This window comes from Chiloscyllium plagiosum, unplaced genomic scaffold (genome assembly GCF_037043375.1).
Source record: "Chiloscyllium plagiosum isolate Xiang-an unplaced genomic scaffold, Cpla_swu_hap1 HiC_scaffold_1, whole genome shotgun sequence".
NCBI lineage: Eukaryota > Metazoa > Chordata > Chondrichthyes > Orectolobiformes > Hemiscylliidae > Chiloscyllium > Chiloscyllium plagiosum.
Window position 1 is genome coordinate 128,418,581 of NW_028270139.1, and position 16,843 is coordinate 128,435,423.

At 43.0% G+C, this 16,843-nt stretch overlaps 1 protein-coding gene across 2 annotated transcripts in view; it reads right to left on the minus strand.

The window, feature by feature from the left end:
* dcc (DCC netrin 1 receptor) overlaps positions 1–16,843 on the minus strand; it is a 1,326,174-nt gene that overhangs the window by 174,433 nt on the left and 1,134,898 nt on the right. The gene's annotated exons all lie outside the window — the stretch shown is intronic.

Consider the following 16,843-nt stretch of genomic DNA (forward strand, 5'->3'; position numbering starts at 1 on the left):
GGAATTTTGCGTTTACAAATTGTGAGCAGCATATTGAAAACTTTGAATGGCTTTAGCCTGTGTTTTAACTCAGTATTGTGTCCTGCACATTGAGTTTGGAGTATCACAGGCTGTTGGAGTCTACACATACATTTTCCCTGAGGCCTTGCTCTTTATCTCTAAGGAAGATTCCTCAACTCCTCCTGTAGAGTAACACTCCTTTATATACAGCTCTCTTACTGTAGTGTTTAACATTCTGCTCTTCATGTTCCCATTCTGGATTGGTGTCTTCTCTGTTGCTGGTGTCAAAGTCATGTCATCAGTTATAGCATCATGACTTTCATGCATTTGCTGCCCTTGCTCTGGATAGGGCAGCTCTAAATCAAAAAGCTTGACACCATTCAGGATCAAACAGCCCACTTGACTGGCACCACATCTATCTATCTGTCCAACATTCACTCCCTTCATCATCAATGTTAAGGTAACAGCAGTATGTACCATTCACAAGACAAAATGCAGTAATTCACCAAGACACTTCTGATAACATCTTGAAAACCACCAAGAAGGACAAGTACAGCAGATGCATGGAAACACCATGACCTGCAAGTTCCCCTTCACCCCACACTATCTTGACTTGGAAGATCATTGCTACTATTCCTTGTAGGTTTGAAATTTTGGAACTCCCTGCCTAATAGCATTGTGGGTGCCCCCACATACCAAGGTCTACAGCAGTTCGAGAAGGCAGCTCACCACCACCACCATGTTTTCCATGGCAATTAATGAGGATAGATACATGCTGTTGCAACCACTGATGTCCCCATCTCTTGAAAAGTTTCATTTTAATTACTTGAGTCTCGTATGCCACATGCCTCCCAAATTTGTTTTTACTCGGCCAATATAACCACAGTACTTTGATGTACTGCATGTTCTTTGTAATCAACAACTTCATTATAATCATTATTGCTACAATTATCATTGCTATCTATTGTGAATGTAATAACGTCAGCCCAGATGGAGTAGAGTTCCTTGATTGGGCTGTTAATCTGGTCCAGTCAGGGAGCCCTGGCTGATAGATATAAACAGGAGTGTGAGAGGTTCAGCTCAGTCTGAGAGCTGGCTCTGACGAAGCTGGATCAGTATCAGGTACTACACATGTGTAAATAAAGGGTGACTTGGTGATGGCATACTGACCTCTATGGAATTATACCATTATCACATTCCCCATTCCCAACTTAAAAGTCCAACCCCATAGGCCGAGACAATCAGGAGACTTTTGACTGGACTTCTTGATCTATTTAGCCTGAGTTCAGAACACCAGTTATGTTGTTGCACTGTACCTGGATTAGTTGTCCCTCTATATGCACTGTCTGATATATAATCATTCTTAGTCTAAATTCTTAGTTTGAGAGCGATCAATGCCTTCCTCTTCTTCCTGAGTGCCCTTTCAAGCATTCGGACAATATAAGACTTTGGTACATCTATTTGTCTGACGACAGTGGTTTCTGACTTTCTGTCCTTTGACCAGATCTTCGGCTCTGGCTTTAAGGTTGACAGAGTTTTTGTCCTGTGTCTAAGTTGTCCTAAGTTGATGATACGAAAGTCGGAGGAGTTGTTGACAGTGAGGAAGCATGTGGCAGGTTACAGCAGGATATAGAGAAGCTGCAGAGCTGGGCAGAAAGGTGGCAGATGGAATTCAATGTAGCTAAGTGCGAGGTGATTCACTTTGGGAAGAATAACAAAAAGATGGGGTACTGGGCTAATGGTCGGATACTTGGTAGTGTGGATGAGCAGAGGGATCTTGGTGTCCATGTACACAGATCTCTGAAAGTTGCCACCCAGGTAAATAGTGCGGTGAGGAAGGCATATGGCGTACTGGCTTTTATTGGTAGAGGAATTGAGTTCCGGAGTCCTGAGGTCATGATGCAGTTGTATAAGACTCTGGTACGGCCGTATCTGGAATATTGTGTGCAGTTTTGGTCGCCATACTATAGGAAGGATGTGGAGGCATTGGAACGGGTGCAGAGGAGGTTTACCAGGATGGTGCCTGGTATGGAAGGAAAATCGTATGAGGAAAGACTGAGGCACTTGGGGCTGTTTTCACTAGAGAAAAGAAGGTTTAGGGGTGACTTGATTGAGGTGTACAAGATGATTAGGGGGTTAGATAGGGTCGACAGTATGAACCTTTTCCCGCGTATTGAGTCGGGTATTACAAGGGGGCATAGCTTTAAATTAAGGGGGGGTAGATATAGGACTGATGTTAGGGGTAGGTTCTTCACTCAGCGAGTCGTTAGTTCATGGAATGCCCTGCCAGTAACAGTGGTGGACTCTCCCTCTTTATGGGCATTTAAGAGGGCATTGGATAGGTATATGAAGGATAGTGGGTTAGTGTAGTTTAGGTGGGCTTGGATCGGCGCAACATCGAGGGCCCAAGGGCCTGTACTGCGCTGTATTCTTCTATGTTCTATGTTCTATGTTCTATGTACCTCTGCTGCTTTTTGTTGTGTTTTTCTCTAGTTGTTTTATTCTCTTGTGGTCCTGAGAGGTTATGCTTGGCTTCAGATTGTATTCAAAGTTGATACATATTCACATCAATGACTGTTAAGTTCTGCTTCATATTCTCATCTGGATCTTGAAAGATTTGTTTATTTGCCTCCAATTTCTATCTCTCTACAACTTTTACATGTTCCGTCTCCAACACTTCCCTTCCTTCCCTTGACCTCTCTGTCTTCATTCGGGGAATAAACTGTCCACGGCTATCCACTACAAAGCCACGGATTCCCATAGTTACCTTCACTACAGCTCTTCACACCCCTGCAAGGATTCCATTCCATTCTCCCAGTTCCTTCACCTCCGTTGCATCTGTACAGATGATGCCACCTTCCAAAACAGTGCTACTGACATGGCTTCCTTCTTCCATGACTGGGGTTTCCCGCCCACTGTGGTTCACAGGGCCCTAAACCTCATCCGATCTATCACACGTGCTTCCGTCCTTGACCTTTCCCATCACTCACAACAGCGTGATCGGGTTCTCCTTATCTCACTTTTCACCCCAACAGCCTCCGCATTCAAAGGATCATTCTTCACCATTTCAGATAACTTTAGCAGAATACCACCACCAAACACATCTTTCCCTCACTCCCATTGCCTGCACTTCACAGGAATTGTTCCCTCCAGGATACCCTAGTCTGTTCCACGACCACCAACAACCCCCCACCCCACCCAATCCCAAATGACACCTTCCCGTGTAACCGAAGAAGGTGCAACACTTGCCCCTTCACCTCCTCCCTGCTCACCATCCAAGGACCCAAGCAGTCTGATGTATTGTATTCACTGCACCCAATGTGGCCTGCCTACATTGGAGAAACTGAATGCAGACTGGGTGACCATTTGCAGAACACCTCGGACTGGTGTGCAAGTAGGACCCCAATTGTCAGTCATTTTAATAGTGTCCTGCTTGCATGTCCACACGTCAGTCCTTGGCTTGCTGCAATGCTCCAGCAAATCACAATGCAAACTGGAGGAACAACGTCTCATCTTCAGACTATGCACTTTATAACCATCTGGACTTACTATTGAGTTCAACATCCTTCGATTGTGAACTCACTCCCATTTCTTCCCTTTCTTTTAGCCTGACTTGGTACATTCTCTTTCATCATGTCCCCTCTCCTAATCCACACTCCAATGGGACTGTCTGTTCTTTCTAGCTTGGCAATTAGGCACACCATTGTTGTGCCATTCTCACATTTGAATCACTAAATCCATACTATCAACACCCTTTCTCCCCAGCACTCCAACTCACCAATTACTGTATAACATAAGTGCTGTCCACTCCACACTTCACATCAGCTCTGATGAAGAGTCATCTGGACTCAAAACATTAGCTTCCTCTCTCTCCATGAATGCTTTAGAGGTGCTGGTGTTGGACTGGGGTGTACAAAGTTAAAAATCACACAATGCCAGGTTATAGTCCAACAGGTTTAATTGGAAGCACTAGCTTTCGGAGAGCCGCTCCTTCATCAGGTGGTTGTGATGAAGCCACAACCACCTGACGAAGAAGTGGTGCTCCGAAAGCTAGTGCTTCTAATTAAACCTGTTGGACTGTAACCTGGCATTGTGTGATTTTTAACTCCATGAATGCTGCCTGACTGGGTATGATTTCCAGCACTCTTTTGTTATCAGTAACTTTGTTCTTACCCTATCCAGTAATTTCCAAATCCCATGTAAACAAAGAAAACAATACATCAATTACGTTGGCAGATGTCTCATCAAATGGAACTAGCATCTGACAGAAGTGTCTAATTGACATCAACTGAACCTTATTTCCGTAAATAGCATAAAAAAATCAATAAACGTTCATTAGCTTGCACAATGTAGTTTCCAGTCTTCATCAGTTAAAAGCATCAAGAAATTTCTCCTGACTATGTTTTCAGGTTTAAATGTTACATTAAAAAAAACTGCTTCCAAACTTTTTCATCCTTTGAACGATGTCATGAGTCCATCATGCAAAGTGTTGACTTGTGATCTGTCATTTAAACAAATCCATTAGAAAAGGTGGGGGGAGGTGAAACATCAAAAATTTAGCAGTAGAATTCAAAATACACTGCAAAATCTGAGACCATCTATCTAGAATCTGCTACTTGTCTTAATGTAAGTTTTTTGCCATCTGTAATTGAGAGTGAAGTTTTACAGTTGAATCATTCCAAGCAAATCGCACTAATGAGTCTCCAAATTAGGTAATTTATCAAGAATTTTCACTTCCCCTCTCCCGGCAATGTTGTAAGCCTCATTGAATCATTTTTATTGCAAGACACTAGCCATAATAAAGATGTTCTGATAGGAATTCTTATGTCATAGTACTTAACTATGAAATTTTATGATATATAAGATGATACAAAATCCAATACATTAATACGAAACCAATCTATTACCTTCCAAGTACAAGCCACAAACCACCAATCCTAATGAATGTGTTAAAGGACAGTCATGCTAATCAATGTCCAGTCTGATGTGAGTGTTCTCCCAGCTAAATATTAATGTTATAATACATTGACTAGTTCTGAAGGAATAATGGAAGAATGTAAGCATGATCGTCTATTATCAATTAGCCTCTATGCATTTCTGAGTTGATGATGATGAGGAATGTTAACACTGTGAAATGTTCAAATTACTGGGAGAGGTTTTCATCCAAAATATATGTGGGTGGCACAGTGGTTAGCACTGCTGCCTCACAGCGCCAGAGACCCGGGTTCAATTCCTGCCTCAGGCGACTGACTGTGTGGAGTTTGCACATTCTCCCTGTGTCTGCGTGGGTTTCCTGCGGGTGCTCTGGTTTCCTCCCACAGTCCAAAATTGTGCAGGTTAGGTGAATTGACCACGCTAAATTGCCTGTAGTGTTAGGGGCAGGGGTAAATGTAGAGGAATGGGGCTGGGTGGGTTGTGTTTCGGCGGGTCAGTGTGGGCTTGTTGGGCCGAAGGGCCTGTTTCCACACTGTAAGTAATCTAATATATCGTGGTTTATCAGAGAAAAACTGCTGATTCCCCACCAGTGCAACTTTGATGAGAAATTGTTTGCATTTTACTGTTGACTGGTCCCACAGAATCTGTTATGGAAGGTGGCAGGATCTGTATGATTTTTAATGATGTATTAAATATTTAATCAACAATAAAGTCATTCTGAGAGCTAGGGAATTTTAAAATTCCAACTATAAGTGCAGCTTTTACCCCTCTGTCTCACAACATACCAGCCCACAGTTCTGATTCTCAGCACCTACTAGTGATGTATTCAAAATAACATTTGATTCAGATATATTGTGAATGTAACTGCAACAACAAATCATATTAACATGCAACCAAAGTATAAGAGTAGGGCACTTGGCCCTTCGAGCCTGCTCTGCCAAATTAAGTTTTATATTAACTCAAAATCTGATGAGCTGATTATGTTGTAGAATCTAAAACAAGGCATGAAAACCTAGCACTGGTAATAACTGCAAGTTTGGAATGGAGCAAGGGGAAATAAGGGGAAAGTGGTGAGGAAGCTAGCTTACAATGTGTCTATAATTAGCCTTGATCTCTCTGGACAGCCACAAATTGACAATTTGATGCTTTATTGGAGTGTGTTACATTTCCCTCTTCCTGCTGCCAAACATAAAAACTGACCCTTCAACTATTATCATTCTGTTATAAAACCCAATGTTGCATTACCACTTCTGTAACGGTATCCACGCTGATGTTTTTGTGATTTCACAAAACTAAACTCTCAAATTCACCTGCTCTTCTACATTCAAAATAGAACTATTACATTTACATACTTAGCAAAATTAAAATCCATTTGACAATTTTGCTCCCATTCCAACATGTATCCATGACTGTCACCAACCTCATCATTTCTTAATGTCTCCCCGCCACAGCTTCTCATCTCACAGTGTTCCTACTCACACAGCCCACTTCGAATTTCTGCTCAAAACCCACAAACGTGATTACCTTGGTAGATCATTCATTTCAGCCTGGTCCTGCTCCACTGAACATAATTCTTCCTATCTTGACTGTACTTGTCCCCTTTTGTTCAGTCTCTTCTCATATTTGTGATTCTTCTGACACTTCTGTTCCACAATTTTCCAGTTTTCTGGCCCAAGGTTTTATCACTGATGTGCAATTGCTGCAAACACCCATCCCCCATCAGGATGGTCTGAAGTCTCTCTGCACTTTTCTTGAAAAATAGCTTAAGCAATCCCCACCCATCACCACCCTCTTGCCTGGTTGAGCTTGTTCTCACTTTGAACAACTTCTTCTTTAACTTGTCTTCAAGTCAGAGGTGTAGCTATGGTTTATTCAATTTATGTTTGTCACACGGTGGGATATGTGGAACATTCTTTGGTTCACCACCTACAATTCTTTCTCCAGTATATTGGTGGTGCATGCAAGAGGGAATTGAGTATATTTTTGGATAGTAATGGCATGCAGGGATATGGGGAAAAGGCAGGAGATTGGCACTTGATAATCGAACTGGGACAGGTACCATGGGCTAAAAGACCTCAATCTGCACTGTAATAATTCTTTTATTCTGTGACTTCATTCATGTTGCTTTCTGCTGTCCTGAAGAATTAGAAAATTAATCAATTTTCCTTCCATTTTTAATCCTGCTCTCATTGACACTTGATCCATCTTTGATTCTTCCTTTCCTTTTCTTGACTTCTCTGGTTGCATTTCAGGGGATAGGCTACCGACCAATATTGATTACTAGCCCACCAACTTCCACAGCTACCTTGAGTGCACTCTTTCACACCCTGCTTCTTTCAAGGACTCCTTCCATTCTCCCAATTTCTCCGTCTCTATTGCATATGCTCCAATGATGTCACCTTCCACTAAGCTGTTTCCAAAGTGACCTCCTTTTGCCTCAGTCAAGGACTCACCTTACCCCCACCTGTGGTTGTTAGGGCCCTCAGTTATGTCCAATTTGTTTACCGTACCTCTACTCTCATCCCCTTCCTCTCAGAGGAATGATAGGGTTCCCCTTGTCCTCACTTTTTGCCCCCAATCCCCAATACTCTGAATTCAAAGGATAATTCTCTGCCATTTCTGCCACTTCTGGCAAGATAACATCACCAAACACACCTTCCCCTCCCCTTTGTTGTCAGCATTCTTTTGGGACTAGTCTCTCTGCAACACACTGGTCCACACCTTCATTACGGTTAATAGCTCCTCCCACACCCATGACACCTTTGTATGCAATCTCAGAAGGTGTGAGATTTGTCCTTTTCACCTCCTCCCTTCTCACAGCCCATGGCCCTGAACCCACTTCCAGGTAAAGCAGTGGTTTACTTTTACAACTTTCAATGCTTACAATGTGTTCTCCTTTACATTCGTGAAACCAAATGCGGACTGCATGACTGCTTTGAAGAACACCTCTGCTGTATCCATAAGAATGAGGGTGACCTTTCAGTCACTTACCATTTCACAATGGTGTTCCCATGCTACCATTACCATTCTAGACCTGCTGCAGCGCCAATGAAGTAAACACAAACTGGAGGAACACTACCTCATTTCTCACCTAGGTACTTATGGCCTTCAGAATCAACATTGTGTTTAACAAGTATGAATAGAACATAGAAAAATACAGCACAGAACAGGCCCTTCGGCCCACAATGTTGTGCCGAGAGTTAATCCTAATGTAAAATAAATAACCTAACCTACACACCCCTCAACTCACTGCTGTCCATGTGCATGTCCAGCTGTTGCTTAAATGTCCCTAATGACTCTGCTTCCATCACCACAGCTGGCAATGCATTCCATGCATTCACAACTCTCTGCGTAAAGAACCTACCTCTGACATCCCCTCCATACCTTTCTCCTAATATCTTAAAACTAAGACCCCTCATACCAGTCAATCCTGCCCTGGGGAAAAGTCTCTGGCTATTGACTCTGTTCATGCTTCTCATTACCTTGTATACCTCGATCAGGTCACCTCTCTTCCTCCTTCTCTCCAGAGAGAAAAGTCTGAGCTTAGTCAACCTCTCTTCGCTTTGCACCTTCTCCAAAGCCTCTGTATCTTTCCTATAGTGGGGTGACCAGGACTGGACACAATATTCCAAGTGTGGTCTCATCAGGGACTTGTAGAGCTGTAGCAAAACCTCGTAGCTCTTAAACTCGATCCCCCTGTCAATGAAAGCCTAATGAACAGTCCCTTTATTTTGATTACAATCCTGCATATCCCCTCCCACAATTGCTTGGGTTTCCTCTCAGCAGAGCTGATGTGTAGTTTTACTTTTACATCTGCAACAAATACTCATTTGCATCTTAAGATTTCCTTTATTAATGGGAGTACTCCATTTGTCTTTAGTTCTGGACTCCCTGACCATCTGTACCAATTGCTCCTTTTTCTGAACTAATTACTATAAAGAATATTACAATAGCAACAATTAGCTCTCAAGTGGGAAGCTCTCTGAGGGGTGGAATTCTCATTCTCAGCTCAAGGTCTCCCCTAGAAGCGGCCTGCTCACCAGCTCCTCACCTTCCCCACTACCTTGGGGCAGACTTTTTTAAATCAATAGCCTCAACTATGATGGAGCCCTTACCAATTTCCTGCACTTTTGCCCTTGCCTCTTCTTCTCGCTCCCAATACAATGCCAGAATTCCTTTTTCCTACCAAATTGCAAGCAAAAACACCCTGAATCCCATAAAATTCCTCCCTATGTTTCCTATATTAGTACCATCTGCGAACATAGACATCACCCTCAATAGCTTTATATCTAAATCATTAATACGCCCCCCTTACTGAATCTCTCTCGTCTCTGTATGCCTAGGATTCCTATTAAATAGGATTCCTATTTTCTACAACAGAAAAACAGCTGAAATTTTCCAGCTGCTGTTCTCATGGCCTGAGGCTGGTGATGACTTCTCGACCTATAGGTTCCTCAAGTAGCTACTTTTTGCCACATTTCAAGACCCTGCTCAGGAATGGAGTGACTGGGGGAAAGTGAGGGCTGCAGATGCTGGAGATCAGAGTCGAGAGTGTGGTGCTGGAAAAACTCAGCAGGTCAGGCAGCATCCGAGCAGCAGGAGAATGGATGTTTCGGGCAAAAGCCCTTCATTAGAAATGGAGTGACTGGGCCATGGTAAAAGTCCAGAATAATAAATTTACTGGCATTCCGTCTGTCCAGCTGGATCCAGTAAAGACATGAGTATAAAAGGATGCTATTAGTACAGAATGTTAAAAAAATGAAGCATTGATTTTGGAATCTCAAGATATTTCAATATTTAGTACTTCCATCTCCTAATTTTATCATCATATCACAGAGAATGGATTTGAATAAGCAGAGAGGGAACTGGGCAGGAAATTACAGTTAAAACCAAATTTGTTCTGCAACCTTACACTGGCTCTTTCTCTTTGTCCAGTTTACTTTGGTGCAAAGATCAAAGATCTAATTGTGACTCATAATTTACAGCATGAAAAAAATCAGTGTTTTCTGATGCCCTCATAAAAAACTGAAATAGTCCTTTGTCTATGACTCTAAAGTGCTACGAAAGCAGAATTTCAGCACCAATGGCAAGCTTGAGCGAAAGCAGTAACTAATTGCAACAGCTAACAGCTGTAATTAGAATCATTGAAGCATAGATTCAATATATCACAGACAATTACACAGATTTCAGGTAGCTATTGCTGATGAACTAGCCTTCCTTCATCCTTTTGCCATTAAATACAGTCTATTTGCCAGATCAAATAATGATAGCCATTTTAAATGAGCACTCTAGGCTTTCAGCACAATTTTTGTACTGCAGTATTAACATTTCCATTCTAGATATGAACTGGATAAAGACATGTTGTTATCTCAATGCGGTGTTGTTAACATTATAGAATGCAGAATAACACTGAAAGAGCACCACCAAAGGCTAATATAATCATTTAATCTTCCCTCTAACCAATACAGGGGAATCATCTAACTAGAAAATCCAAACGGCTTTGAAATTAAATGGTGCAGCACGCATTTTTAAGATGCAAAAGGGGTATCCAAGTGTTCAATACAGAAGACAAGACATGTGTATGCATTTGGCATCAGCAGTGATTGAATATTGGTGTTGGCAGTGAAAATAACATCCAACATTTACACCAGGAACAGGTGTTGGTCCATTTTCATATGCACAAAGGGATTCAATACTTGTTGGAGTTTCTGTTTGTGAAATGCAATTGTCCTGAACTGATCTGGGAGCAGGATTGTGAAGAAACGCTTTGTCACGGACTCTATCCAGAAATACTTGTGAATTGCCTGTTGTTACTCAAGTCATCAAACTTTTTTGGACTGTTAGCATTTTGGCAGATGTTCGGCAGCTTTTGTGAACATTCAGGTTACAACTTGTAAATCTGTCCTTTTCTACTCTTTCTTTCTGTTTTGTCTTCACTATTCAAAGGTAAAGGTTCTGTCCTTGCAAATAACGAAACAACAAAACACACCTCTTATTTTCTCCAATTAAATATCAAATAGACCTATTTTTATTTGTTCATGGGTTGTGAGTGTCACTGACTAGGCCACCATTTATTGCTTATCCCAAATTGCCCCGAAGAAGGTGAGCTGCCTTCTTGAACCACTGCGGTCATTGAAATAGAGAAACACCCACAGAGCTGTTAGGAAGGGGCTTCCAGGATTTTGACACAGCAACAAAGAATGAATGACCCTATTATTCCAGGTGAGGATGGTCTGTGGCTTGGAGGGCAACTTGAAGCTGGAGGTGTTCCCATGCATCTGTTATCCATGTCCTTCTGAATGGTAGTACTTGAGGATATGGAAGGCACTGCTGAAAGACTGTTGTGAGTTATTGCAGTGCACAAGAAATCACCCACTATCAACATCCTGGGAGTTACGATCGACCATAAACTCAACTGGATTCACTATATAAATACAATGGCAACAAGAGCAGGTCAGAGGCTAGGAATATTTCAGTGAGTAATTTACCTCCTGACTCCCTAATGCCTGTCCACTATCTACAAGGCACAAGTCAGGAATGAGATGGAATACAACAACACTCAAAAAGCATGACATCATCCAGGACAAAGCTGTCCATTGATTGGTACCACATCCACAAGCATCCACTCCCCCCACCACCAACACTCAGTCGAAGCAGTGTGTACTATCTACAAATTCATCAAAGCCCACAGACAGCGCCTTGAAAACCCACGAGCACCTATCAAATTCTAACAGTCTGGGCCAGGTCATTCAAGAGAGATGTTAGCAAACATTTCCAGACACATGTGGTGATAGATGTTTGGAATGTTTTTCCCCAAATGGCAGTGGATGCAGGATCAATTGTTAATTTGAAGTCTGAGCTAGATAAATTTGTGTTAAGCAGAGATATTAAAGGATATCGGCCTAAGGCATGCATATGGATTGAAGCCACTGATCATCCATGGTCTGACTGAATGTTAGAACAGGCTCAAGGAGCTGAGAAGCCTATTCCTGTTGCTATGATACTATGACAGGGCTGTAATTGACCAGGTTAGATTTGTAATGCTTCTTGCGCACAGGATATATCTTGGCTGCATTTTATGTTATCATTATGATACTAATATTATAGCCGCATCAGAGAACAAGTCTTTGGTACATTTAGAGTCATAGAGTCATAGAGATGTACAGCACAAAAACAGAGCCTTGAGTCCAACTCGTCCATGCCGACCAGCTATCCCAACCTAATCTAGCCCCATTTGCCAGCACCTGGCCCATATCCCTATGAACCCCTTCCTCTAACCCTATACTTATCCAGATGCCTTTTAAATGTTGTAATTGTACCAGCCTTCACCACTTCCTCTGGCAGCTCATTCTGTACACACGCCACCCTCTGCATGAAATAGTTTCCCTTTAGGCCCCTTTCATATCTTTGCTCTCTCACCCTAAACCTGTGCCCTCTAGTTCTGGACTCTCCAACCCCAGTGAAAAGACTTTGTCTATTTATCCTACCCATGCCCCTCATGATTTTATAAACCTCCATTAGCCTCTGACGCTCCAGGGAAAACAACCTCAGCCTATTCAGTCTCTCCCGAGAGCTCAAACCCTCCAACCCTGGCAACATCCTTGTAAATCTTTTCTGAACCCCTTCAAGTTTCACAACATCCTTCCGATAGGAAGGAGACCAGAATTGCACGCAATATTCCAAAAGTAGCCTAACCAATGTCCTGTACGGCCGCAACATGACCTCCCAACTCCTGTACTTCATGCTCTGACCAATAAAAGAAAGCATACTAAATGCCTCCTTCACTATCCTATCTATCTGCAACTCCACTTTCAAGGAACTATGAATATGTACTCCAAGGTCTCTTTGTTCAGCAACACTCCCCAGCAGCTAACCATTAAGTGTATAAGTCCTGCTCTGATTTGATTTTCCAAAATGCAGCATCTTACATTTATCTAAATTAAACTCCATCTGTCATTCCTCAGCCCATTGGCCCATCTGATCAAGATCCCATTGTACTCTGAGGTAACAGATTACTTACTTATAGTATGGAAACAGGCCCTTCGGCCCAACAAGTCCACACCGACCCGCCGAAGCGCAACCCACCCAGATCCATTCCCCTACATTTACCCCTTCACCTAACACTACGGGCAATTTAGCATGGCCAATTCACCTGACCTGCACATTTTTGGACTGTGGGAGGAAACCGGAGCACCCGGAGGAAACCCACACAGACACGGGGAGAATGTGCAAACTCCACACAGTCAGTCGCCTGAGGCGGGAAATGAACACGGGTCTATGGCGCTGTGAGGCTGCAGTGCTAACCACTGTGCCGCAGTGCCGTTCACTTTTTAACAAGTCCACACCGACCTCCGAAGTGCAACCCACCCAGACCCATTCCCCTATGCCTAACACTACAGGCAATTTAGCATGGCCAATTCACCTAACCTGCACAATTTTGGATTATGGGAGGAAACCGGAGCACCCGGAGGAAACCCACGCAGACACAGGGAGAATGTGCAAACTCCATACAGAGAGTCACCTGAAGTGGGAATTGAACCCGGGTCTGTGGCGCTGTGAGGCAGCAGTGCTGCCCATAACCTTCTTCACTGTCCACGACACCTTCAATTTTGGCGTTGTCTGCAAACTTATTAACTATACTTCCTATGTTGACATCCAAATCATTTATATAAATTATGAAAAGCAGTGAACCCAGCACCAATCCTTGTGGTACACCATTAGTCACAGGCCTCCAGTCTGAAAAGCAACTCTCCACCACCACCCTCTCTACCTTCTGCCTTCTCCCCTTCTACCTTCGAGCCAGGTCTGTATCCAAATGTCTCGTTCTCCCTGTATTCCATGAGATCTAACCTTGCTAACTAGTCTACCATGAGGAACCTTGTCAAACGCCTTGTTGTAGAGTCATACAACATCGAAACAGAATCTTCAGGCCAACCAGTCCATGCCGACCATAATCCCAACTAAATTAGTCTCACCTGCTTGCTCTTGGATCATATCCCTCCAAACATTTCTTATTCATGTAATTATTCAATGTCTAGTCAACATTGCAACTGTAACCACATCCACCACTTCCTCTGGAAGTTCATAGAATCATAGAATCCCTACAATGTGAAAACAGGCCATTTGGCCCAATATGTCAATATCGACCCGATGAAGAGTATGCCACTCAGACACAATCCCCTACCCAATTACTCTACACTTTCCCTGACAATTGCACCTAGCCTACACATCTCTGACCACTATGGACAATTTAGCATGGCCAATTCACCTAACCTCCACATCTTTGGACTGTGGGAGGAAACCGGAGCACCCGGACGAAACCCATGCAGACACGGGGAGAACGTGCAACCTCCACGCAGACAGTCATCTGAGTCAGGTTTCAAACTCGAGTTCCTGGTGCTGTGAGCCAGCAGTGCTAGCCACTGAACCACAGTGCCACCACGAACCACTCTCTGTGTAAAAAAAATGCCCCTCATGTCTTTTTTCAATCTTTCTCCTCTCAGCTTAAAAATATGCCCCTTAGTTTTGAACTCCCCCACCCTAGTTGAAAGATACCTGCCATTCACCTTATCTATACCACTCATGATTTGATAAGCCTCTGTAAGGTCACTCCTCAACCTCCCACGCTCCAGAGGAAACATAGTCCCAGCCTATCTGGCCTCTCTTTGTAACTCAAACCTGACATCATAGAATTCTAGAATCCCTACATTGTGCAAGCGGGCCTTTCAGCCCATCAAGTCCACACCAACCATCCATAAAGCATCCCATCCACCTCCCCCTCCCCCACCCCCCCCCCCCCCCCGATCCTATAACCCTGCATTTCCCATGGCTAATCCTCCTAACCTACACATCTGAACAAGATCTCTTTTTAATCTTAGATAACCTTCTTCACTGTTGACGATTTCACCAACTTTGGTGCCATCTGCGAACATACTAATAGTGCTTCCTATGTTCCCATCTAATTCATTTATATAAATGGGAAACAACCAGTACTGATCCCTATGGAACACCGCTGGTAACAGGCTCCAGTCTGATAAACAACCCTCCACCACCACTCTTTGTCTCCTGCTGTGAAGCCAATTTTGTACCCAATTGGCAAACATACCCTGAATCCCATGTGATCTAACTTTACTAATTAGTCTACCATGCAAAACCTTGTCAAAGGCTTTATTAAAGCCCAAATAAATGTGGACCACTCTGCCCTCATCAAACATCTTGATTACTTCCTCAAAACCTCAATCAAGTTTGTGAGACACAATTTCTCTCACACAAAACCATGCTGACTATCCTTAATCATTCCTTGCCTCTCCAAATGCATTTAAATCCAATCTTGTAGAATCATCTTCAAAATCCGTGGGCGGCACGGTGGCACAGTGGTTAGCACTGCTGCCTCACAGCGCCAGAGACCTGGGTTCAATTCCCAATTCAGGCGACTGACTGTGTGGAGTTTGTACATTGTCCCCGTGTCTGCGTGGGTTTCGGTTGCTCCGATTTCCTCCCACAGTCCAAAAATGTGCAGGCCAGGTGAATTGGCCGTGCTAAATTGCCCGTAGTGTTAGGTAAAGGGGGGGATGGGGGGGTTGCGCTTCGGCGGGTCAGTGTGGACTTGTTGGGCCGAAAGGCCTGTTTCCACACTGTAAGTAATCTAGAGTAATCTAATCCACCCATCACTAAAGTCTGACTCACAGATCTATAGTTCCCAGACTTTTTCTTACATCTCTTCTGGAACAAAGGCACAACGTCAGCCACTCCGCAGTCATTTAGTACCTCACCGTAGTTATAGATGACACAAATATTTCAGCAAGGTGTCCCACAATTTCCTTCCTAACTTCCCACAACATCCTGGGATACACTAGATCAGGTCCCAGATATTTATCCACCTTTATATTTTCTAAAATCTGCTGAAATGTTGTCAGAGACATCGCTTTTACAGCATCCAAATACTTCAGCTTGATATCACATGGAAAGAATCAAATTGGTTGAAGACTGGCGTGTGTGCGATGCTGGGAACCTCGGGTGTAGACTGACATGGATCATCCAGTCGGCACGTCTGGCTGAAAATGGATGCAGATGTTGCAGTGTCCCAACTTTTGCACTGATGCATTTGGCTCATCCATTATTGTGGATGAGGATATTTGTGGAACTTCCTCCTGCAGTGAACTGTTTAACCTTCTGCCAATCGCAGATCTTGGATGTGATCAGTTTGTTGTTGGATCCCTTATTCTTCATGAGCTACTCGGAAGTACTGCTGTCATTAACAGGTTCTTAGTGGTGTTCTCTAATGTAAAGCAGGACATGATGATAAAATGATTCTTCTGAAAATCTACTTTGTTGTGAATTTTGAGTGCAACTACTGAACTTCTATATTAAAAGAGAGATTTGGATTTGGAGAATATTGTTCATGAGCTCATCAAGTCCCAAAGCACTTAACAACCAATTAAATTCTTTTGAAATGTTGTCACTGTTTCAATGTAGGAAACATCTTTTTTCACTTTTCTTTTAATTGAAGCAGTGGAGTTGGATCTTCACTTTCAAGCCTTGAAGCAGGTTTTCAGACCCAACAGACCTTGTAATGGCTACAAAGCAATATAATTAAGGGGAGCAGTAAAGGTCACTGTTGAGTGCTGCTTTTCCTCAAACACAGAAATGCCTTCTAACTACATTTTAACTCAGTGATTGGTTACACAGTGGCCTGATCCAGTCTCTATGGATGCTGCTGTCATGATACTTGTTAATAGTGTTTAACACAAAACCCTTCCGCCCTCAGGGACAAAATAAAATCAACCACCAAAGCAGTGGAGCTATCATAAGTCATCATCAGCAATATAGTAAACATTAAGGTATATGATGCACAGAAACCGCTGGAGTCTTTTGAAAGCTACCTAATAAAAGAGGATATTAAGAGGAA